The sequence below is a fragment of the Arvicanthis niloticus genome, chromosome 5, assembly GCF_011762505.2.
Source record: "Arvicanthis niloticus isolate mArvNil1 chromosome 5, mArvNil1.pat.X, whole genome shotgun sequence".
Lineage (NCBI taxonomy): Eukaryota > Metazoa > Chordata > Mammalia > Rodentia > Muridae > Arvicanthis > Arvicanthis niloticus.
In genome coordinates, this window is record NC_047662.1 from 42,122,521 (window position 1) to 42,144,942 (window position 22,422).

The 22,422-nt window shown below is 45.8% G+C and overlaps 2 long non-coding RNA genes across 2 annotated transcripts in view; both read right to left on the minus strand.

Annotated features, from left to right (window-relative positions):
* Nucleotides 1–3,745, minus strand: part of LOC143442385 (uncharacterized) — a 42,720-nt gene extending 38,975 nt beyond the window's left edge. The window contains exons 1-2 of the long non-coding RNA XR_013110525.1: nucleotides 2,931–3,745; nucleotides 241–322 (exon numbers count right to left, since the gene is read on the minus strand). This is a non-coding gene — a long non-coding RNA (uncharacterized LOC143442385). The remainder of the gene's footprint in view (nucleotides 1–240; nucleotides 323–2,930) is intronic.
* A 15,479-nt stretch (nucleotides 3,746–19,224) lies between these two features.
* LOC143442386 (uncharacterized) lies at nucleotides 19,225–22,405 on the minus strand. Its single transcript, XR_013110526.1, has 2 exons — nucleotides 20,700–22,405; nucleotides 19,225–19,833 (listed from the first exon to the last, which is right to left on the minus strand). It is a non-coding gene; the product is annotated as an uncharacterized LOC143442386 (long non-coding RNA).
* Between the last annotated feature and the right edge of the window lie 17 nt (nucleotides 22,406–22,422).

The following is a 22,422-nucleotide window of genomic DNA, read 5'->3' on the forward strand; positions in this document are numbered from 1 at the left end:
CAGCCTGTCCTACCAGGTTGTTTCCCAATCCCATAAGCCTATTTTTGTCTTCTGCACATTAATCTGAAGTTGTCACCCTTATTCAGTAATCATACAGATGTGAAAGGACTGTACAAATTTTGATGTGCTTATTATATGTCATTTACTCTTATTAAATGAACATTAGGGGCTGGGGAGATAGCTCAGATGTGGAGTGGTCACCTGGGTTCAGTTTCCAGCACCTACATGGTAAACACCTACCTGTAAGTAACTTCTGTTCTAGAGGATCTGAAGCAGTCTGACTTCCTTGGGCTTCTGTATACAGTTGGTATACATACAAACACTCAGGCACAAACAGACATTCACATAAAATGAAAATAAATAAACATCAGAGAAAGATGTCTTAGATTGTTTTCCCTTAGCCCTCCTCCCACTTGTCACACGGATTCTGAAATAGTTGCTAACAAAGGTGATACTGAAAGTGCAGGAGTCTGGCATCTGGAGCTTGAGTCTAATCTCAGAGTCTGAGGTCTGACTTTCTTACTCTACCCGGCTGAGAAGACCAAGTCTGGAGATCAGTCAGTACAGGGTGGGGACTAAGGTTGGAAGGATGGTCTCAGGCCACTAGGGAGAAGCAGCTATGTGCTGTCCACCACCTGTGCTCACCCATGGAGGAGAGCCTAATTCATGTCCTCAGCTTGTCCCCCTCCACCCAGCCAGCCTCCCTTCGGGGCCTCATTGTCTGCACTATCCATAGTCATGCATATTTTCCTTCTATTAATTCCAATTAAGCCACTTTGTCAATGTTTCTGGAACTAAAGCCTCCCTCAGAGTGAGAGCTGAGGATCCTACCTGTCCCCACCTCACCCCTACCTAAGTCACCTGTCCCCTTCTCACCCCTACCTAAGTCACCTGTCCCCTCCTCACCCCTACCTAAGTCACCTGTCCCCTCCTCACCCCTACCTAAGTCATAAGCCCCAAGCACCTCTTCCTCTACTCTACACCCCAGGTCAGATTGCTGTCTGCAGGAGCATTTCTCTCTCTGCAGGTTCTGTCTGGAACATGGAGTTCCGTCATCATAGCCTTGTGGGAGGAGACTGCTGACTTACCCCAGGGGTTGAATAAACCTGCCTCTTGTGAATGCCTCCTGGGAGCTGTAAACAATGTGCATTCAGAGAGGCACCAAAGGAAGGAGTCCAGCTCAGTGAACTAACCAAGCAAGTGGGCTTGCTTTAGGAAGCCTGGGACACCCAGACACAATCACATTACACCCCAGCATGGAGTCTCCTCCTTCAGTTAATCTCCCCACACTCTATATATTATTGTGCCTTGGGGGTCCCCAGGCAGCTGGAGCAGAATTGCAAACAGGTGGAGCTGAGTGCCTGGAGGAGAGCAGCTAGAATCTCAGGTGATGCTCTAATGACCTCCCCACCTCCCCCTTCTATGAGGAAACACCAACCAGCCATATCCTATGTTGGGAATGGCATCACATGACGCTTGGAGGACCATGTTTCTCAACAGCTACCCATGTGTTCTGATGGGACTGCTTCACAAAATGAAAACACAGCAGCACATGTCCCTGTGAGTTCACACGCATGTGTGGACACCGCCAGCTCGAGCCGTGCACTACTCAGACACAAAGATCCCAGCCCACAGTTTACAGGGTTTCATTGAGCTAGCCCCTCATCTTGGTGTAAGAGTAGGATGGTTGGTTTTAATTTCAAATTGCCACACATTAAAATCACTTGAGTAGAGACCTCACCTGAAAAACTATCCTGATTGCTTTAATTGCCGTGGGAAGACCAGCCCCGAATGTGGCATCTTATAAAAAGATCATAGCAAAGGGAAGACCGTACACCGTTTGCTCAATTGGCCCACCCTCTTGCCGCCACCGGGGTTGATTTACCCTGTTGCTGCTGCTGATTCATTCTCTGAGGTTAGAACCAGTGTTTCCAGGTTTCCATCACGCTCTAGAGACCAGTGGCTCTCAAAGAATCTAACAGGTTTCCAGAGCCAGATTGAAACTGCGGAGGAACCTAGCCTCCTGGATTGAGCAAGGACCAGCCTTTCAGGTATGAGAGAGCTGTTATTTCTGTTTATATAAATTCATATTTATCCTATCGGTTCAGTTTCCTGGTACCAGACTCTGGGTTGTTTTGAAAGTTCTGATCAAACAGCCCAACTATACAGTGTCCAATAATAATGTATTGTGATAGAAAGGATATCTAAGCGGTCACTTAGGTATCAGCACTTGGGATCCAGAGTTCCAAGTCATCTTTGGCTACACATGGAGTTCGAGGCCAGCCTGGGCTACCTAAAGATTTGTCTCAAAAACAGAAACAAGACAAAAGGGAAGGAGTAAAGGGAGGAAGGTGTCTAAATACAATGTACCACAACGATGTCTATTGTCAGCCCTGTGCTGGTCACTGCTGGCCACTGCTGCATTATGGGCTCTTGTTCACTGCAGACACCTGCCATGCCCTCTGACTGGCCTCACCCTTCTGCTTAATTCTCACCAGATTCAAACTTGACAAATCCAGGCTCACAGAGGGTCAGGGGTTAGTCACTGACTCTTCCAAACAGGAAAAGAATTTGGATACAGGATGACCCAAGACCATCTGTCCACCCTAGCAGTCAGTGACCTTGAATCAGATAATAGTCCATTTTACAGATAAAAAGACTTAGGTCCTGAAAGATTTATTTGCTGTCACCCAGCCTCACAGAAGTAGAGGAGCTCCATAAGCTATGAAATGGCTTAGAGCTGATCTCTTCCCCCCCTCCCCCCCAGTAATAGCTCTTGCAAGGAGTGTTTGCTTGGAGAAGGTTCTCAAGGACTCATCTACATTCCCTGGGACTCTGGGGATGGCTTCTATCTCCCTGGCCACAACCACAAGTGTATTTGATCCAAGGCGATTCCTATGCAGAGACCCAGTTTCCACCATCAGCAGCACCTGTCTTCATCCTCATCACCAGCATCTGTCTTGATCCTCATCACCATGGTGCTTTCTGTTCACTGGAGCCTCATATATAGTTTTGGAGTCCAAAGCAGAACACTATCCAGGGCTCTTGTTTCTAGAGTACATTGCGTCCAGACCCATCAGAGCCTCAGACTGAACAAAGTACATGCCCCAGTTGCATAGCATCAAGGCAGGAAGAAGCCTGGGCTATGTTTGCACTTGATCACCCTTGTCATTGGCAGGAGGGCAGAGGTCCCGATCGAAGTGCAAACTGTGCTTCATCACACGGCACCGCGGATGAGGTCCACGGACAGGAGCTCAGGTTTGAGTTCAATCCTCCTGCCTCGGTTCAGAACTGTTCACCTGGTCACCATGTGACTAAGACTTCAGAGGCATAAATCACCTGCCCAGATGTTGGTACAGGAGCTGGCAGAGGTGTGGGCTGATGAAAGAAAACAGGGCAACAGGACGGCTAGAAAAGAACGCTCTGTACCTCCAGAAGACTGTTCTCACAAAATCAGGAAATGTCCGCACACGTTAAGAGTCAATTATCCTCTCCTGGTTGGAATTGATTGCCTCGGACTTAAATTTGTGGGTTATTGAAATAGCTGGGGAAAGAAACTTGAAGGTAATTAGACTGAAGTAAACCAAACATGTGCAGCCCAAAGAACTGGCCAGTCTGTGACTGTTAGCACCTTGACCTGAGGCCCACACCTCTGCACCTGGAAACTTCTATGTGCTTTTGCCCTGTTTCCAACCATACTGGGGTTAGGGGAAGCTTTAGTGATTCTCATACCAGGTGGGATTCTCCTCTGGTCTCCCAGAAGCCACACAGCTTCTGTGTCATGACACTGGCCACACTGGCAGTTACAACTTGTGTATCTGTCTTCTCCATTCCAATCTTTTAGCTCCCAGGCATGGATAGTAGGCTGCCTGGAAGAGTAGAGGAAGAACCAGAGAGGAGAACAAGAAGCCAGCCTCTGTCTCATCTCCTCCTCTCTCTGCTCCCTCTGAATCCAGGCTCAGAGATATCAGGCTCCATCCTACCCAGCTTCAGGATCTGGCTTCAGACCAGGTTTCTCTGGTAATAAATCATTCATCAGCCCCAAATAACTCTAGCTAATGTCCTGCTTCTGACCAAACTCAAGGGTCCCAAGTTACACAGAACTTATCCCCCAACTCCAAGTGTTCTATATGCCTCTGCCAGCACTCAGGGAGGTTCCCCCAAGAGTGTCAGAAGGTTAGCATGTACTCTGTGCAGGCACTGAAGTCATAGAAGTACACAAAGTCTACCAGGGCTTTCAGTTAGCCAGATACCTGAAACATTTCCAAAGAGAATGGACAGAGGCAGAACGGAAAGAGGTAACCAGGCAGGTGCCATTAGTAAACGGTTCTAACAGTAAATTGGTGCTGCCTTCTCCCTGTCCCCTTCCTCTTCTGAGTCACATATATCCCAGGCCAGTCTTAAACTCACTGTTAGACAGGCATGACCTTGAACTTGTGATCTCCTGCCTCCATCTCCATCTCCATCTCCTGTGCTATCAACATCACTTTTATTGGATGCTGAGGATTGAACCCAGGGCTCTGTACATGCTAGGCAAGGACTCTGCTAACTGAGTTAGAGCCCCAGCTGCATCCATTGGTTCATTAAGGAGCCCTGGGAAGGCACTGAGAGAGGACATGTTGGAGACTCACACTGAATCCTCAAGATATAACCAAGCAAAGGAGAGTGCCAAGACATCTGGAAGGTTTTTTTTTTAGGGACTTAGTCACATTCTAGAACATGCTTACATTCTGACACACTAATGTTCTGGGGCTGCCCTTGCCCTCACTTTGCCAGTCCACTTAAGGGATCTTCTGCCCCACCCCCATTCCTTGGCATCAGCCAGCACTACAATGAAAACATCTCCCCCTGCAAGCATTTACTCTTCTCCTCATTCTTTAGATCAATAACTTTAATATTTTGGAGAATGTAAGCCTCCTTGAAGAAAATGTTAAAAATGATAAAATACATGGTTCCTTCTCCCTGGGGAAAAATTTACATGTAAATTTTATATATCATTTCATATAGTCAATGAGGGTTCTTGGCAGAGTCCTTAGACTCTAAGTTAAGAGCTATTTAATTTTACCCTGTCTTGATCCAGAGAACATTTAAGATAAATCAAGATGGACAGGTTTGAGATGGGTCAAGAGGAGTCTGGATAAAAAACGAGGCACAAAGTGTAGTCTGGACTGAGACCAGCACAGATTCTGTGCCCTACAGCTAAGTCTGTGTCATATATTTAGCTCTGAAGACTCTAGCAACCAAGGTAAAAAGGGAAACACGTCACTTACACAGGTCACAGTGTTCATGAGATAAAAACAAACCACTTGTTCCTCAGAAGAGGCACAGTTAGCCTCAGTATGGTAGACAGATGAGATTCCTTCCTGAAAGACCAGTGAAGAATGACAAAGGACAGTTCCCAGCAGAGCCTCCCACAGACTCTGATGCTTTCCCTGTGGCAGAGCAACCAATGTCTCCTCTTTTGCCTGGAACTCTCTTGGTTTTAGTGCAGTCTGAGGCAAACTGAGAAGACTGGTCTCTCTTTTTTTTTTTTTTTTTTTTTTGGTTTTTCGAGACAGGGTTTCTCTGTGTAGCCTGGCTGTCCTGGAATTCTGTAGACCAGGCTGGCCTCAAACTCAGAAATCCGCCTGCTGCCTCCCAAGTGCTGGGATTAAAGGCGTGTGCCACCACTGTCCGGCTCATTTTTTTAAAATGTAGCTTTATTTACTTTATGTGCATTGGTGTTTTACCTGCATGTTGTTCTGTGTGAGAGTGTTGGATTTCTTGGTACAGATCATTTTGAGCTGCCATGTGGGTGCTAGGAATCGTACATACCCTGGTCCTCTGGAAGAGTGGTCAGTGCTCTTAACTGTTGAGCCTTCTCTCCAGCACCCTCCCTCATAACATACACACTTGTTTTTAAAAGCTTTTGTAAGCTGAGAGTATAACCCAGTTGGAAGAGAACTTTATCTAAGATTAGTTTAACTTCATCTAAAATTAGTCTGCAAAGTTATACATAATTAAAATTATTCTTGGGTGGTTTTTTTGTTTATTTATCTATTTATTTTTGGTTTTTCGAGACAAAGTTTCTCTGTGTAACATCCCTGGATGCCCTGGAACTCACTTTGTAGACTAGGCTGGCCTCGAACTTACAAATACCAGCCTGCCTCTGTCTCCTGGGTCCTGGGATTAAAGGCTTGCGCCACCACACCTATCAAATTTTTATTTTTTGAGGCAGGCTTTTATGTAGCCCGGGCTAGCCTCAGATTTCTTAAACTCCTGATCTTTCTGCTTCTACCTCCCAAATGCTGGTATTCCAGCTCTGCATCAGCTCACACAGCTCAGAACTCCATCTGTAAAGTCTCTCAGTATTCACTTCTGAAGGAAAACAGCACTGTCACTAACATACACAGCCCTTTTCTCCCCTGCCCACGGAATAGGCTACAATTCCTTCAGTGTGAGAACCGATGAAAAGACTGACTTGCCCAAGGGCAGCATCACTAGAATCACATTCTGTGTGCAAGATGCACACACATGAAGGAACTTAGGAGGCATCTTGCTACTGGGACTCATGGAAGGGACAGTCAACTTACTCTCCTTTGACACCTAACCCTGGTTGATGTTGGGTATATACTCTATAGTTAGCATAAAATCTATTTTTCTATTTCTGTCTCTCTCTCTAGTCTTTTGATAGAAAATATAATTAAATTCTATAAGCCGAACAAAAACTGTACCTATCTCACAAAATTGTTGTAAGAATTTAAAAGGCTCAGTATTAGGGCTGTGGCTCTTGTGGCCAATGGGTCACCTGGGCTGGGTTTGGTCCCTCAGCAGCAATGGATGAAGAGTAATCTTCAAGTGTATTAGATGTGGGTAGTTTGTTTTGTGTCTTTAGATTTTTAGGTTACATTTTGAAACAGGGTTTTATGTAGCCCAGGCTGGCCCTGAACTCCCAATCCTCTCCAGTCTACCCCCTGAGTGCTTGGATTCTAGGCATATGCCACTACATGTGGTGCTGAGGGTGGAATGCAGGGTGTCATGCACTCTACCAAATGAGGTACAGCCCCAGCCCATCTCCTGCATTTTCTATGGTAATTGTGCATAGAAGCCCTGTTGGGAATTTGGCAAAAGACCCTATAGCAGAGACAGGTTGTAGGGGGTTAGCCCTGGGTAATTATAAAGGACCACGGAGGTTTTTAGACATACTGGGCAACCTTCTTCAGAGTCTTCCAGAGTGAGGAACTCTGGAATCTCTCACATCGGCTGCATTAAGTAGGAGAGTGGGCCCTGTGGCCTTGCCTCTGTCACCACACTCAGTGAGTGACTACAAACATACCCAGACAGCAACAGCTCCTGAGTTCCTGGTGTTTAGACTGCACAGCCCCTTCCCGTGTGGCTTGATGGTCTCTGGGGTCAAGCAGCCCTGGCTGGCCGGGATCTGTCTGAAGGACTGGCACACTGGGCTGTGTGCCAGGAAGGTGGCCACACACTAATGAGACACAGAAAGTGAAAACATGACACTGTGGAATGCTGTGCAGATGTGAGGGGCGGGACTAAGCAGACAGAGGTGAGTTCAGAGGCCAGAGACACTGAGCTTGGACTGTGCCTGCCGCTATCTGAAGGCTCTGAGTGGAATATGTCTGATACTTATTTCCCAGAGGCTTAGAGAACGATGGTTAGACACCTACAGTGATTGAAATTCTAGGATATGGCCGTGAAGTTTGACTTAACTTTCTTCTCCACCACTTAACAGTGCTGTGAACAGCAAGCCACTTACCTCTCCCAAGACTCAGTTTACATGTCTCTTAAATGGGAACTCTGTGACATTCATGTACTGTAGAATTGTTCTGAAGATTAAATCAAATGACTAACCCTGCTACATGGTACTTCATTTATGTTGGTTCTACTAGCAAGTTTTATGTATGTAAAGTTTATCCTCACACTAGTCTAGGGGAGGGGATATTGTCTTCCTCACCTTTGAGGTGATAAAATGGAAGGTCAGAGAGGCCAAATAACTTGCCCCAAGTCACACAGCTAACAAATAGTGGAATAGGACTTAGCCTCCTGTGGAGACCATTGTTCACCAGGCTATTGCATTCCTTTCCATGGAGCACAGCTACTTGCACACAAGAACTGCTCTGTCTCTATCAGCTGCCAGCATCGAAATTGTGACTTGACAGCTTTATTTTGCATATTATCTTTCCATTTTAGCCATTAGGGAATCTTTCTGAGCCTAAATCCCCTGACATCACACCTCTCCTCTGTGGTTTCCGGTTTGATCCCCAGAATTTGTCTAGCACCAGGCATCTCCCTTGTATCTCTACAATCTTGAAGAGATTTGCAGTAGCAACCAGACCTGCCTGGTGTGGCCGAGGCTAGCTAGCTTCCTTCCTGTCTGTTGGTGACTCAGTCATTAACCTAAATGATGGGATCACAGAACTGACAAGCCTCTGACAGATCCCAGAACCACTGCAGGTCTGGAGCAGACGCCTTCTACCCCACAGCCCAGCAGCTACATAAACAACTACACAGTCTGCAGGGTCCAGGATGTAATTAAAAACGCAGGGTGTCCTAGTGTGTAGTGTCTGTTGCTCTAATAAACATCATATAACTGAAAGCAATTTGGGGGAGGAAAGGGTTTATTTGGCTTACACCTCCACACTGAGGGAAACCAGGGCAGGAGCTCAAAGCATAAACCTGGAGACAGGAGCTGAAGCAGAACCAGAGAGGTTCCAGTTAGGTTGTCTCTGATTCCCCAGTGACAGAGGAGACAGGTTCAGCTTTGTAGCTAGTTCATGTGAGTCCCTCAAGCAAGATGTACCACCTGTAGCTCCGATAGCTTCGGGTGCTTGGTAAACTTGCTTTGGGGAAGCAGGAATTTTACAGTTACTGTCAGCCACTGGCATGTGCCTTGTCTTGCATGAAGCTCTGAGGGCAGAGAGAGAAAGAAGCCTAAAGACCCTCAAGCCCGGTGGTTCTCAACCTTCCTAAAGCTAAAACCCTTTAATACAGTTCTTCATGTTGTGGTGACCCCAACCCTAAAATTTTGTTAACTACTTCATAACTGTGATTTTGCTGTTACAAATTGTAATGTTAAGTATCTGTGTTTTCTGGTGGTTTTAGGCAACCCCAGTAAAAAGGTGGTTTGGCCTCCAAAGGGGTCATGACCCACAGGTTGAGCACCACTAAGTCTAGCCTAAACCAAACAGTGACCAGGAGCTTTAATCCAATTTCCACCCTTTGCAAAGGTACAGGCCCTAGGTGGATCCTGCATCTTTTGTTCATTTCCTCCTGCCAAGTGCCCACTAGAAGCTGAGTCTAGACAGTACAAAACAAAGGAAACACTAGGCTCCAAGAAAGCTGAAGGCCAGCTGGGCTCTCGCCTGCTACATAACGCCTACATGTAGCTGCTGGGCCTTAAGCTGAGATTCAGTCTGATCTTTTTCTTTCCTTTTGTTGTTTTGAAACAGGGTCTTAAGTTTGTAGCCCCAGATGGCCTGGAACTCATTCTATAGGCCTTGAATCTGCAACAACTGGAGGGGCCGGGATTATGTGACACTTCATCCAGCTACAACCTGGTGTTTATAGGATCCTGGGCCACATTCCCTTGAGGCACCAACTCTGAGGCCTGGGAATTTGTCTCCTATGCCAGGACCCTTCTGAGGTCCTAAGAGTACTCTTTCTTTCTCACAGAATGGGGTCACTGGCAGGGCCAGTCTAGACTCAACTCCAGGCCTACCATGTACTCACTATGACCTTGGGCAAACTATAACTGAGACCCAGTTTCTGAATCTGCAAAATGGGCTCCAAGTTGCTTGGCCTTCCTCCCACACACTCTCTTCCAGGAGGTCCCTGCACACAGAAGGCAATTAAGGTCGCTACTCCCACCTACCCCACAGCAACTTCCTGATCACAGCTTGCCACTGGGTTCTGGAGACTGCTGGGCTTCAGGGAACCTGGTCAGAGGCCATCAGTGGGTGGGGAGCAGTGTCAGCTGCTATTCCTGGAGTAATGGAACCCAGCTGGTTTCAGGTTCCCTCAGGGAATCCTTGCCTGGGGCAGTTTGCTAAAGGTGAGCAGAGTATCCAGTTTAGGCATGTTCTTCTGGGCCCTCCTTGTGGCCAAGCAGAGAGGACTCTGGAGCACAGAGTGAGCTGTGGGGACACCATGTCCCTCTGCAACTGGCCTTAGACATGTGAGCTGCTTGGTGTCCAGTGTCTGAATGGAAGGATGTAGGCAGGACAAAATCCTAATCCCAGCCGCTGTCCACAGGGTCTGTTGTGTTCCTAGTAGCTACTTTGGCTGAGACTCAGTTTCTCTGTCTGAAAAATGGAGAGAATAAACGTTTCCTTGAAGGGGTGCTGAGAGGACTAGAGTAGTTTGTACTCAGACAGCGGTCATGTTGGGGACCATGAGCTTCTAAGTGACAAATGCTATCAGCGTCTCTGTGTCCCCAGCATCCAGCCTCAGTGCTGGCTGAGGGAGTAGAGGAAGAGGGCAAAGCTGTGCTGATCTAATCATGGGCCTATTCATGGACAAGCTTAGCTCCCAGAGCTCCCCTGGTGAGAGGTGGCAGAACCTCTGAGAGGAGGGGCCTTAAGGGGCAATTTTAGGTCATTGTGGGGTGGGGGATGACATAAGTCATGTGGATATGTTTGTGAGAGATGTATCCATGTGCCTTCATGTTCACATGTGTATGCCAAGTGGAGCCCACAGTTTGACAGCAAGTATCTCCCTTGACTACTCTTCACCTTAGATGTTGGGGCAGGGTCTCTCACCTGTATCCAGAGATTGCTGGTGTGGGCCAGTCTAACTAGTTCTGCTTGTTCTGGGGAATCCCCTGTCTCTGGCACCCAAGCTGTAGGACTGTAGAAGGACCACACCCACCTGGCTTTTGTGGTTCTGAGGATCTGACCTCTGTTCCACATGTTTGTACAGCAAGCGCTTTACCTGTGAGTCATCCTTCCAGGCGCACTCCCTCTTGGCAGTTCTTCCTTTCTTTCTCTTTTGGTTTTTCAAGATGGGGTTTCTCTGTGCAGCCATGTCTGTCCTGAAACTTGACCAGGCTGGCTTCAAACTCACAGAGATCCGCTGAGATTAAAGGAATGAGCAACCACTGCCTGGTCCCCTTGGTAGTTCTTAAGAATGTTGTTACGTAGCTGGTGGTGTGTAATCCTAGTGCTGTAAGAATTTCACTAATTCAGGGCTAGCCTGGGCAATGTAGCAGGTTGAGATGCCAGCTGCAGATGTTTGAATGAAGAGGCCCCAATAGGCTCGTATAACTAAGTCATGGTCCCCAGTTGGCTATTTGGGAAGGAGTAAGAAGTGTGGCCCTATTAGAGAAGGTGTGTTACCAGGAACTGGGCCCCAACTAAATGCTTTCTTTTATATTGCCTTATAAAAGATGTTTTATCAGCCAGGTAATGGTGTTACATGCCTTTAATCCTACAACTTGAGAGGCAGAAGCAGGCAGATCTCTTAGAGTTTGAGGCCAACCTGGTCTGCAGAGTGAGTTTTGGGACAACCAAGGTACAGAAACCCTGTCTCAAAAAGGTGCTTTATCATAGCAACAGAAATGTAACTATTACAGTAGCCTGGGCTATCTCTTGAGACCCTGCCTCAAAACAAAAGCAAAACATAAAATAATGAAAAAGGAAATGCAGCCATGAGCCAGCTCCAGCTCAGCAGTCGCTGCAGAAGCCCTGGGACCCCATGTAAAGGCTCAAAGAGCCAGCGACACGAAGTTGACCTCTGACCTCCATGTGAGCACTGTGACACTTGTTCCCACAGCACATTATACACACAGAGATACAGGAATAAATAAATGAATAGATACATATTTAGGATAAGAGAAGGGGCCGGGCGGTGGTGGCACACGCCTTTAATCCTAGCACTTGGGAGGCAGAGGCAGGCGGGTTTCTGAGTTCCAGGCCAGCCTGGTCTACAGAGTGAGTTCCAGGACAGCCTGGTCTACAGAGTGAGTTCCAGGACAGCCAGGGCTATACAGAGAAACCCTGTCTCAAAAAAAAAAAAAAAAAAAAAAAAAAAAAAGGGGGGAGCCAGGTGGTGGTGGTGGTACACGCCACTAATCCCAGCACTTGGGTGCTGCGCTAACTGGAGCCCGACGTTGGACGCCAAACTGTCCCGGCTTTGTGGGCCAAAATGTTGCTGCCTGCTCTGCTCCACTGTGTCTTGGCCCAAGCTGCCGCTCTGGTCCGAGGGTCAGGGTCTAGAGAGAGAGAGAGAGAGAGAGAGAGAGAGAGAGAGAGAGAGAGAGAGGATAAAGGGGAAGAGACACGAAGAATGGAGACAAGACAGAAATTCTGATCAAGTCTCGTTTATTGAAGGGAATTCGGAGCTATTTATAGGCTTTTGCCACGTGCCTTGTAGGCGCGTGGATACCACGTGCCTTGCAGGTGTCGATATGACGTAAGCCTTACAGGCGTCTATAGCGTGGACAGCACGTGCACCGCAATGCCTTGCAGGCGTGGATAGCACGTGCGCCTTACAGGCATGTATGGCGTAGATAGCACGCGGACAGCACATGAACTGCATGCCTTGCAGGCGTGGCCACCACATGCACCTTGCAGCTGGGGGCAGTAAACAGCAAAACAAAATACGTGGGATATCAGAGTGTGCTTCAGCTGTTATAGGCTATTGAAAACCAAATCTTTTGTCAGGGTATATGGTTCCAGATGGCTGCAAAGTTGATCTAGCCGCTTTCTGCTAAAGTCGGCTCCCAACACTTGGGAGGCAGAGGCAGGTAGCATGCTCTACAAAGTGGGTTACAGGACAGCCAAGGCTACACAGAGAAACTCTGTTTCAAAAAACATCAGCAAAAGAACAAAAATAAAAGTAAAAAGTCTGGTTAAGAGCACTGGCTGCTCTTCCAGAGGTAGTGAGTTCACTTCCCACCAACCACATGGTGGCTCACAACCATCTGTCATGTGATCTGATGCCATCTTCTGTCACACAAGCACACATGCAAATAGAGCACTCAGATGTATAAACTATATAAACCTTTTAAAAACAAAAAAGGTCTGTTCTGTGACACTTAGATTTTAAATTTCCAGAACTGTAGACTAAATCAATCTCCTCCTCCTCTTCCTTAAATTTAGAAATCCACCTGCCTCTGCTTTTAGAGTGCTGGGATTATAGGCGTGTGCTACCAGTGCCCGGCCACCTCTTCTAATAAAGTTAGCTGCCTTGGGTATTTCATTGCAGCAGCCCAAAGCTGTTAAATGCAGACATGAATGCCTCATTTGGCTTCTGTGTTTCAGAGTTTCCATACTAATTCCTATTAAATCTTATCTGCAGTCATTACCTCTTCATTTTCCCTGGCCCTCAAGCATCTACCTTGGCTCTCGTGTGCCTGGGACAGGAAGTTCACCACCTAAGGTTTCCCATTCTGCTAAGTCGAGTCTTCTTCCTTCAACTCTATCTCTATAATATGAGGTTTGTTTCCACTGGGCCTGCTTCTGCTCTCTAGATCTGTGTAAATCAAGCCTAGTTCCACTTCAGGAGAAATTGAGAAGTGGTAGGCACTGAATTAGACCTCATTTCATCCCTTAACCTTGACATCAGCCTTCAAAGTGGAGACCATCTCTACCTCAGAGATGAGGAGCAGCCTCAGAGGGGGTGTAAGCTTTCTTATCTGACAGGGTTTTGCTTTTGTTTGTTTGTTTGTTTGGTTTGGTTTTGGTTTTGTTTTTTTTTTCGAGACAGGGTTTCTCTGTGTAGCCCTGGCTGTCCTGGAACTCACTCTGTAGACCAGGCTGGCCTCGAACTCAGAAATCTGCCTGCCTCTGCCTCCCAAGTGCTGGGATTAAAGGCGTGCGCCACCACCGCCCTGCTGGGGTTTTGCTTTTTTGTTTAGATGGTTTTTTGGTTTGGCGTGGGGTTCCATCTTTTTTTCTTTTTTCTTTTTTTTCTTCTCTGGGTTTTGTGTTTTGGTTTTGTTTTTTCTTTGTATACCAGGCTGGCCCTAACCTATGTAGGTCAGACTGGTCTCAACCTTACAGCAGTCCTCCTGTCTGAACACTGGAGTTACAGGTTACCACATCCAGCTAACATAGTCCATCCATGTGACCACAAATTTCTCCAAAATGCTGCCATCTCAATGCTTAGCAAACTTGCTGGAAGACAGGATTTGTCTCTAGAGTTTCCCTTCAATACATGTGTGACATTTATCTTTGCTGAGAGTAGAAATGAATCAGGTATAATTCATGCTCCAGGCAGTTATATTCTGTTCCAAACCCTGTGAAAAGAGCCTTTAGTCTCAGCTCTCGGGAAGTAGAGGCAGGCAGATCTCTGTGAGTTTGAGGCCACATTAGTGTATAGAGCTAGTTCCCAGGACAGCCAGGGCTATGCAAAGAAACCCTGTCTCCAAAATCCTGTGGGGGGTGGGGCAGTTAGGAAGGAAGAAAGAAAAAGCCAATCCAATAAAATAATTTTCAAACATTATTATTTTAAAAAAATTGCAAATAAATAAAAACACCACACATCAAAATTAACCAGATCCAAAGTCTATAAAGCTCAGTGAATCTCTATACAATGAGACTGCGTTTGGAATGGAGCTGTGGAGCTTCACATTAAATTTTACATTTTCAGTATTGAAATGTATTTTATTCAAAACCAAAAAAAAATCATGCTAGAATCAGAACTAGAAAAGCAGTTAGCTTTATATAATTTTTATAACTCATGTCCATCACCTGTACTCAGTCCTTCCTTAATTATTCTTAATAGTCTAAGCATTATGTGGCTTACTTGGGATTCTTTAGCCACAAAGACATTAATACTGGTCTTTGGTATTAAATGACCAAGCACATGCCTTTAAGATGCTAGGTTGGCAATGCTGGGTCTTGTCCCTTCATTATTTCAAAATTAAAAAAAAAAAAAAATGTCTTTTTAAGCTCGAGCCAAATAAAAGAGAGCTGATACTTTCTTCTTTATTCTTGAGCCACGTTATCTACAGCTGGAGGTAGGATGGGGGTGGGAACTTGTTTACAACCCTGTGAACCACAGAGAGCCTAACATGTGAGGATCTGTCTGATTTGTCTTGGTGGGGGAAGCAGTCATCTCTGCAAGCAGCCCCTGAAGGTCTGGGATATACCCAGCCTCCCTCACATCTCTGAAGGCAGAAACAGAACCGACCAAATCCCTTGTTCCCCAAGAACTCACATTTGTGTGAGGAGCAGAGACCACAAGTACAGAGGCTGGCAAGTGTCATCCATGTTCTGATGGATGGATGCTGTGTAGGGGCAGGGGCTACTGCACTCGGCAGCCTGGAGGAACAAACAGCCTTCCAGCCCAGGAGACCAGAGACAGACTGGGTCCCAGGAGAAAATCCAGTATAGGAATCCTGGGTATTTTTGTTGTTTCTTTCTCATTTTATTTATAATAAACTTACAAATGAAAGTGTATATATTCAAGGTACAATGTGACAAATGTATACATAGGGTAGTGATTGTCAGTAGTTATGGAACATGTCCACCCCACAGTTAGCATGTGTGTGCTGACCACCTTTTGTTGTTGGGTGGTAGCACACACTGACTACAGGCAAATCCCTGATGCAAAAACCCAAGGAACAAGGAGCCAAGTACAGATGCAGGAATTAGCATGGGGGTGAGAGACGTGTTGGGCAAAGGGCTGTCTTTCTGATTTAAACAGTACAGAGGCCTGATACAGAATCTGTAATACAATCTGCACTCCTGAGGCCAGAGGAGGGGCAACAGCTGGGAATAGCTTCCACTGGGAGCCCCCAGCAGGTGCCATTCTCAGGGAGTGTGTTCAGGCAGCAGAGAAAAGAGAGGGGCCCCAAGTCCCCTGCCCCAGGTCCACCTCTTGCAGCTGGTCTATGCCATCAACTTCCCTCCCCAGAAAGCCCCTTCCTTTGCTCCCCAGATATTTAAATGACGGCAGCCAGTTTTAAAAGCTAGACTCCCATAGAAGCTAACAATACCATGGGGCAAGAAAACAATGACCTAACTGGAGAATGTGTTTTTACAGACCATCGTCCTACGATAACACTGATACTTAATCCTCCCAAGGACCTGTCTGAACGCTTTCTTATCTACCTGAACACAGAAGGTTGGGTAAGTTTTTCAAGATCAGAGAGTCAGTAAAATGCAGAACAAAAAGAGTGAAAACCAGTATATGCCCTTTGGACCTAAAAAGTGAGGTCTGGTTCCACACAACCACCGCAAACCATGAACTGGGAGGCTTCCAAGTGACGATCTGGGTTGCAAAAGCAGCTTGGAAACCAAAGCTTTCTAAAACTGTATTTAATCTTTTAGCATCATCACCATCATTAGTATGTGTGGGTACCTGCATGCTACAGACATACAGGGAGCCTGGAGGTTGGTTTCCTTTAACTTGTTTATGTGAGGGTTCTGGGGATTGAACTCCAAGCATCAGGTTTTGAGGGCAAGCACATTTCTTAAGAGCCCCTGAAACAATTCTTTTCTAATGAATTTTTCTCATTCCTTGTCAGGTGCCCTAAACAGGTTAGTCTGTCTCACTAATCCCAAATGACTCACTCATGCACAGTACAAATCAGGGCACTTTCTCTGCCCTGTGCTGCTCTGCACAAAAGTTTTCAAGCAACTTTATAAAACAAACAAACCAAAAAAAAAAAAAAAAAGTAACTTATTTTTAGATGTATTTACATCTTAAAAACCAGCAAACAGCTGTTTCTTGTTCAACCCATTTACACAAGCGTCAAATCAGAATGAATGACTCCCACTGTCTTTGGAATTGCCCAAGCTAAAATTTATGTTTCTCTTTAAATTCATGCTTGACTGTATCCTAAGCTTTGCTTATGCAGTTGCCTCAGTCTCTCACCGCCCTCCCTGGACTCACACTCCTCAGCTCAGGCCCACATCATCCACATGTTCCACGGTGGAATTTTTTTTTTTTTTTTGAAACAGAGCCTCATTATGCAGCCCAGAGTGGCTTGGAATTCAATCCTCTAAATCCCAGGGGCTCCGGATTACAAGTATACACCACATCTGGCTTGAAATGTAACATTCTGACAGCTAACCTTCTCTATTGTTCCCAGCTCCACCTCAGGATGTGACCTAATGATGTAGACACCTCAGGTCCCAGGCAGGAGTTACCCTATAAATGAAAGTAAGTACCCAACGGCCAAGTAAACTGACCCCTCAGAATCTCAGAAGCCATCGTTTAACTGTGAAGACAGGACTCCTTTCTTTTTTTCTTTGCTTAGTTTTTCAAGACAGGGTTTTTCTGTGTAGTCCAGGAACTCCCTCTGTGGACCAGACTGGACTTGAATTCAGAGCTCTGCCTGCCTCTGCTCTGTGCTTCAAAGCCATCACACTTGGCTTTGAAAAGATGATTCTCATGAAGAAAAAGGCAAAAGTATTTGCAACAAAGAATGCCGGCATTTATGAAAACAGTGTTTTCTAAATAAATTCTTAATATTTAAAAAATTTGTTATCTTTATGTTTTGTCTACATGTATGCATACACACGTGTGCCTGGTGCCTGAAGAGGTCAGAAGAGGGCATTGGATCCTTTGGAACTGGAGTTAGGGATGGCTGTACTGGGAACCCATGTCTTCTGCAAAAGCAGCATGTGCTCTTACCTACTGAGCTGTCTCCCACTTCTGGTTGTTTTGTCGTTCTTGTTGTTTTGACTTTTCAATGTAGGGTTTCTTTGTCTAACAACCCTGGCTGTTCTGGAACTCACTCTGTAGAGCAGTCTGACCTCCAACTCACAAAGATCCACCTGCCTCTGCTTCCCAAATGCTGGACCAATTCTTAATTTTTAATAGAGCTAATTTTAGGACTGGAGAAATGGCTCAGAAGTTTGAGAGTACTGGCTGCTCTTCCAGAGTTCTGAGTTCAATTCCCAGCAACCACATGGTGGTGGTGCAAAACCATCTATAATGAAATACAGTGCCCTTTTCTGGTGTGCAGGCATATGTGCAGGCATACATGCAGGCAGAACACTATATACATAGTAAGTCTTAAGAAAAAAAAGAAAGCTAATTTTCATTATGTGCACACGAGTGTAGGTACCCTCCACGGCCAGAGGCACTGGATCCACTGGATCTGTAATTACAGGCAGCTGTGAGCTGTAATTACAGGCAGCTGTGAGCTACCTGACATGGGTGCTGAGAATTAAACTCAGGTCCTCTGCAAAGACAGTCTGTGTTCTTAATCACTGAGCCATCTTCTGTCCCAGAATATAATAATCAGTTTTTGGATGGGGCCTAGAGGGATGTTATCAGCCACTGAGTGCACCTGCTGTAGCCAGGGGGTGGTGGCACATGCCTCTAACCACTTAGGAAGCAGAGTCAGTTCCAGGATGGCCAGGGCTACACGAAGAAACCCTGTCTCAGACTCCCTTACCCCACCCCGCCAATAAACCAAAATACCCAAAACAAAAAACACTTGTTGCTCTTCTAGAAGACCTGAGGACCCATACGGTGGCTCACAACTTCTGAGACTCCAGCTCCAGGGTACCAGCACACAAGTGGTAAACAGACAGAGACATACACGCAGGCAAAATACTCATATACACAACATTAAAATGTTAAGAAATAAGATTAAAACAAATTTTGTGTATGTGTGTGTGTACATGTATACAGGTGGCTGAGGAGCCCAGAAGAGGGCACAAGACAGCTGTAAGCAGCCATGTGGGTGCTGGCAAACAAACCTGGGTCCTCTGGAAGAGCAGCAGCGCTCTTAACCAGAGTCACCTCTCGAACTCCCAGCCCCAACCCACTTTTTTTTTTTAATAGCATTTTTTGTTTCCTACTAGGTAGATTCTGGAGATAGACTTGGCAGCGAGTGGCTTTACCTGCTGGGCCATCTTGCCAGTTCCTATACTATTTTTTAAAATAAAACTTTCAAACTCTGCATTTAAAAAATATTGGAGTACATCTTTAATCCCAGAATTTGAGAGGCAGAGGCATGCAGATCTCTGAGAGTTTGAGGCCAGCCCTGGTATACAAAGTGAGTTCCAGGACAGCCAAGGATACACAGAGAAACTCTGTCATGAAATTAAAAAAAAAAAAAAAAAAAAAAAAAAATGGGGTGGGAGAGATGGCTCATCGGTTAAGAGCACTGACTGCTCTTCCAGAGGCCCTGAGTTCAATTCCCCGCAACCTCATGGTAGTTCACAACCATCTGTTATGGGATCCGATGCCCATTTCTGGTGTGTCTGACTGAAACAGTGACAGTGTACTCACATATAGAAAATAAATAAATCTTAAAAAAAATATTAGCAACATGCCTTTATTCTTATTGCTTAGAAAGCAGAGGCAGGCAAATCTCTGAGTTCAGGACAAATCTAGTCTAGACAGAAGGCCCCAGGCCAACCAGTGCTACATAGTGAAACCTAGACTTTAAAAAAGTAAATATAGTTCAAAATTCTGTTAAAACACACACCATTTACTATCTTAACCATATTTACATGTACAGGACAGGTCTTTGTTGGGTTTCCTGTTTTAGAGACAGGATTACCTGTCTCTGCTCATGGCACGCTGAGATTATAGATGCATGCACACCCAGCTCTGGTACACACGCCGTCCTGCAACCAAGCACCAGCAATCCCTTTTGTCTTACAAAGCTGAAACCTCTATGTTCATTTAATAATTCTTTACCCCCAGTTCCATACTAGCACATGCAGTACTTGTCCTTGTGACTGGCTTATTTCACTTAGCAGGGTCTTCAGTTTATTCCTGTTGTATTGAATCAGAATCCTCTTCTTGTGGTTGCTCACACTGTGTGCCAGCATGCTGTTCTGTCACTCACTGACATTTGGGCTGCTTGGACCTTTGGCTGATGTTACTATGAACACAGGCTACAGGAGATTCAGCTTTCAGTTCCTGCAGATGTGATACAGAGGTGGAATTACTGGCTCACAGGGCTAATTTAAAGTTTCCTATCTTTCTCACTATCAGGTGCCAAAACACATAGGCTTAGTCTGCCTCTGACTAATCCAGAACTGTAAACATCCGTAAGAGCTAAAGTCCAGACATTTTTTTTCTACTAAGCTGACAGTCGTTTGCAAGCAATTTCATAAAATAAAAATTTATTTCTAAGCTGTCAAATTCCCACCAACAGTATGTAAGGCTCCAATTCATACGTGACATTCATTTTAATACTAGTGATCCTAGCAGGTGTGAGGTAGTATCTGGGTGACTCTGTTTTAAATTAAAGCTCTGATCACAGCAAGATTGAGAAAAATATAGCAATTTCCCATGTGTGAAAAATCAGCCCTTACACAAGACAGCCTGGACACCCTCAGCAGGAGGCTTATGCAAACACACCATCCCCAAAGCCCTTGCTTACTTTATGGCTTACTCGCTTCACATTTTACCAATTTGAAAAAATGGCTCATGACCTGTACTCACCGGCAAGAGTACCATACACAGTGATCTCGTGAGCCTAAAAGACTGTTCTCCTGCCATGTGAACCTCTTCTAGAATTTTAGGCTGTGCACACAACTTTTGCCTGCCTATATATTGGTGTTCTGTGTGTGCCTGTAGAGGCTAGAAGAGGTTGTCAGATCCTCTGGAAGCAACTTCAGGTTCTGAGCCAACATGTGGGTGATAGAACCAAACTTAGGTCCTCAGTAAGAGCAGCAAGTGCTCTAATCTGCTGAGCCAGCTCTGCTGTCGGCCACCTCAGATTTAACTGCAGCCCAGAACAGTGTTCTACCACTGAGCCACACTGCCAAGCTCTAACTTACCTCGTTTTCTTGGTTGTTCAAGACAAGGTTGCTATATATAATCCTGGATGCCTCCAACTCTAGAGATTCGCCTGCCTCTGCCTCCTGAGTTTGAAGACTAAAGGTGCATGTCCACTTTTAGAGGATACCGGTATCCGACAGTTGTACTCAGGAACATGACCCTTTCAGATTGGCCTTTCGCTCAGTAACGCCCTCCAATCTTTCGTGACTCATCTCTTTTGTAGTCGGTTTTCCATCCATCGGCTGGGTGTAACATTTACCCGTGCACTTACTGAAGGACACCTGAATTGCTTCCAAGTTTTGGCAATTATAAACAGGCGCCTGCCGGGCGGTGGTGGCACACGTCTTTAATCCCAGCACTTGGGAGGCACTTTCTGAGTTCGAGGCCAGCCTGGTCTACAGACTGAGTTCCAGGACAGCCAGGACTACACAGAGAAACCCTGTCTCAAAAAACCAAAAACCAAAAACCAAAAACCAAACAAAAAACAAACAAACAAACAAACCCAGGTGCCTAAGGAAACACAGATGCTGCTTTTGGTATGCACATACTTCTAACTCCTCTGGGGAATTATAAAGGGACAAGATTACCAAAAGATACGAGTGTTTCATTTAAATACTCATCAACAGTCTTCCCAAGTGGCTGTGCCACTGTTTGCCACCCCCCTCCGTTCATGATGCCCGTCCTTGCTACTCCTCGCAGGCATTCCTGTGTGGCCCCTCTAGGCACGGCCATGTGCTCAGTGCAGTCTGCACCCCTCCTGCCATGCTTCGGGGGACATCTCAGACATACATTTGCCATTTCTGTATCTTTTTCTTTCTTTAGACAGGGTCTCACTATGTATCCCTGGAACTTCCTGTGTGCTCCAGGCTGCCTCTGCCTCCCAAGTGCACCACTACACACAGCTTTGAGTTGTCTTTTAATCAAGTCCTTGTCTTGTTTTACATGTTTTATTACATGTATTCATTTATTGTGTGTGCACTCCTTTGTGGGTTAGAGGACAATGTGCAGGAATCAGTTGTCAACTTCCACTGTACGGTCTCAGGGATTAACAGCATCAGGCGCTGCAGAAGTGTTTGTGTGGCTTTTACGTATAGCTGCCCATGGTTAGTAGCTTTCCAATGCTTGTTGGCCTGTGGTGTTCAATCATACCAAATACTATTTTCAAGACATTCTAAAAACAAACTTGCTATCTTTTAAAAGCTGTCTCTGCACTCAGGAAAAACCCTCTCCTGTATCAACTTCAGAAGGCAGGTGGCTGTGCTCACACCTTCAAAGGCAAGGCTTTCTTCTAGAGCAGCTAGCTGCCAGACTGGAAAGGGGGACCAGGGCAGTGACAGAGACAGGGGCCCAGTTATCAGAGGAAAAGGACAAGCTCGCCCCCTGGTGACAAGTAGAGAAACAACAGAAGGGAAAAATTCTTAAAAAGGCACATACAAAGACAAAGAAAGACAAAGATTTAAAAAAAAAAAAAAAAAAAAAAAAAGGAAGGAAGGAAGGAAGCAAAGAAAAAAGCCCAGCCACCACGATGAACACATTCCATCCTGCCAGGATCTGGAGAACAGCAGCATAAATAACAGATGGAAAAGCAACTGAAACACTTCATTCATCTGGACGGTTTAACAGACTCAGTCCTGGCTGGCACAGTGGTGCATGCCTGCAACCCCAGCACCAGTGGGGCAGGGGCAGGGGCAGGGGCAGGGGCAGGGGCAGGGGCAGGGGCAG